The sequence below is a fragment of the Schistocerca cancellata genome, chromosome 8 (genome assembly GCF_023864275.1).
Source record: "Schistocerca cancellata isolate TAMUIC-IGC-003103 chromosome 8, iqSchCanc2.1, whole genome shotgun sequence".
In the NCBI taxonomy this organism is placed as follows: Eukaryota; Metazoa; Arthropoda; class Insecta; order Orthoptera; family Acrididae; genus Schistocerca; species Schistocerca cancellata.
In genome coordinates, this window is record NC_064633.1 from 139,079,712 (window position 1) to 139,082,621 (window position 2,910).

Genomic DNA, 2,910 nt, shown 5'->3' on the forward strand with positions numbered 1-2,910 from the left:
AACAACGTTAAGTAGCGCCTACCATGACGACATAGTAAAACGTACTCTGTTTATTTTTTTAATACTGTAGCACAGTGGCAAAATTTTGCACGAGTTGCCAACGCTTACAAGCACTCCTCAGTTTGGGCCTGAATTTCTCTTCTTTTAGCGCGAGGTTCTTACGTCAGATGTGTGAAGGTAATCATAAACTTTTAATGATCACCTTAGAAAAAAATCAAGCTGGGCACACGAAACTCGGTAATGGTGTTAGTCCTTCTCCACATATTCAGCTCTCAGTGAGACACATTTTTCACGCTGGGTGACTTGGCAGAGATCTTGGTTGTATAAGTCTGCATTTTGGCTGCTCACCTAACCCTCCGCTTCGAAAGTAAACTTCTCACCATTCTGAAAATAACTGCAGCGTAATAAGAAACTTCCTGACAGATTAAACTCCTTTCTTTCAGGAGTGCTAGTTCTGCAAGGTTCGCAGGAGAGCTTCTGTGAAGTTTGGAAGGTAGGAGACGAGGTACTGGCAGAAGTAAAGCTTTGAGGACGGGCCGTCAGTCGTGCTTGGGTAGCTCAGTTGGTAGAGCACTTGCCCGCGAAAGGCAAAGGTCCCGAGTTCGAGTCTCGGTCCGGCATACAGTTTTAATTTGTCAGGAAGTTTCATATCAGTACACACTCCGCTGCAGAGTGAAATTTTCATTCTGGAAACATCCCCCAGGCTGTGGCAAAAGCATGTCCCCACATATCCTTTCTTTCAGAAGTGCTAGTTCTGTAAGCTTCCCAGGAGAGCTTCTGTGACGTTTGGAAGGTAGGAGACGAGGTATTGGCAGAACTGAAGCTTTGAGGACGGGGCGTGAGTCCTGCTTGGGTAGCTCAGTTGGTAGAGCACTTGCCCGCGAAAGGCAAAGGTCCCGAGTTCGATTCTCGGTCCGGCATACAGTTTTAATTTGTCAGGAAGTTTCACATCAGCACACACTCCGCTGCAGAGTGAGAATCTCATTCTAGAAACATTCCCCAGGCTGTGGCTGAGCCATGTCTCTGCAATATCCTTTCTTCCAGGAGTGCTAGTTCTGCAAGGTTCCCAGGAGATCTTCTGTGAAGTTTGTAAGGTAGGAGACGAGGTACTGGCAGAAGTAAAGCTGTGAGGACGGGGCGTGAGTCGTGCTTGGGTAGCTCAGTTGGTAGAGCACTTGCCCGCGAAAGGCAAAGGTCCCGTGTTCGAGTCTCGGTCCGGCACACAGTTTTAATCTGTCAGGAAATTTCATATCAGTACACACGCCGCTGCAGAATGAAAATCTCATTCTGGAAACATCCCCCAGGCTGTGGCAAAGCCATGTCTCCACAATATCCTTTCTTTCAGGAGTGCTAGTTCTGCAAGGTTCGCAGGAGAGCTTCTGTAAAGTTTGGAAGGTAGGAGACGAGGTACTGGTAGAAGTAAAGCTGTGAGGACGAGACGTGAGTCGTGCTTGGGGTAACTCAGTTGTTAGAGCACTTGCCCGCGAAAGGCAAAGGTCCCGTTTTCGAGTCTCGGTCCGGCACACAGTTTTAATCTGTCAGGAAGTTTCATATCAGCGCACACTCCGCTGCTGAGTGAAAATCTCATTCTGGATGCAGCGTAATAGCTTCTTCATCAGAGGAAAATGGCAGATGTCACTGCGTGCGATTTCAGGAGAATATGGAGGTGAGCCAAAATACGATAGCCCAAACAAACAACATGTGTGACAGTGCCCCGTGCAGAATGGGCTGGGGCGTTGTAATGGAGCAAAACCACATCCTCTGATAACTTCCCATGACGCTCCGTCTTGATGGCCTCGCGTAGACTCTTCAGGAGAATACTTTGTCAGCAGCGCGTCATAATGGCCCGTAAAAACTGGACCACCTTGCCCAGTCATCGTTAAGTCTTCCCTTTATTCGTCTGTGGTAATTCGACATTTTCCAGTACATTCTTTCTTCCCTGATGTACGCGAAAGATTACAACTAAAACACTTCGTCCTAAACCGGGAGATGGTCCACTCCCTGACCGGCCACGGTCCGTACCGGTACATTAATACCAAATGGGACACCAGAACAGGTCACACTACGATGCAACACGCTGAGACCTATACAGAACGACAGTGACATTGCCAGAATAATACGCAATCCCGACGGTTGGAAGAGGTAGCCGATATTGTGACGAACACACTGCGCGAAGAATACAAGGCCAAAACCCGTATGACAGGAGAAGTAGACAAGCGCAAGCAACACAACAAACCACATGGGAGGACGTTTCATTTGATTTAATTTGTTGTTCATTTAGAGACCTGTTGCATTACATTTTATACCAGGTCTTTCATTTTACAGCTTTTCATGTAGATTACAAAACATATTTCATATTACAAACAGCAATTATTGTTTTCAGCGATTACAATGAAAGTAATAGTAACTTAAAAATACATTAGAAATTGAAAGAAAAAACATAAAAAATATTCAAATTTTAAGAAGGTATGATCGATGACAGGAAAGACTTTGATAGTAAGAGTGTGTGTGTGTGAGAGAGAGAGAGAGAGAGAGAGAGAGAGAGAGAGAGAGAGAGAGGAGAGGTAGAGGTAGAGAGAGAGAGAGAGAGAGAGAGAGGAATGTTACCTATCTGAACCAGGCTGGTCTGAAGGCCTTGGAACTACTTCGAGCCTTGCAGTCCCGGTTCGCTACGGTTTAATCTACGTATTAATATTTCTGAATACTATTTGCAAGAACACTATAACTACACTACTGGCCATTAAAATTGCTACACCAAGAAGAAATGCAGATAATAAACAGGTATTCATTCGACAAATATGGTATACTAGAACTGACATGTGATTACATTTTCACGCAGTTTGGGTGCATAGATCCTGAGAAATCAGTACCCAGAACAACCACCTCTGGCCGTAATAACGGCCTTTATAC

At 45.4% G+C, this 2,910-nt stretch overlaps 2 non-coding genes across 2 annotated transcripts; both read left to right on the forward strand.

Annotated features, from left to right (window-relative positions):
* The first annotated feature begins 546 nt into the window (after nucleotides 1-546).
* On the forward strand, nucleotides 547-621 carry Trnas-cga (transfer RNA serine (anticodon CGA)). Its single transcript has one exon. It is a non-coding gene; the product is annotated as a tRNA-Ser (tRNA).
* A 225-nt stretch (nucleotides 622-846) lies between these two features.
* Trnas-cga (transfer RNA serine (anticodon CGA)) lies at nucleotides 847-921 on the forward strand. The gene has a single exon. It is a non-coding gene; the product is annotated as a tRNA-Ser (tRNA).
* Nucleotides 922-2,910: the final 1,989 nt, after the last annotated feature.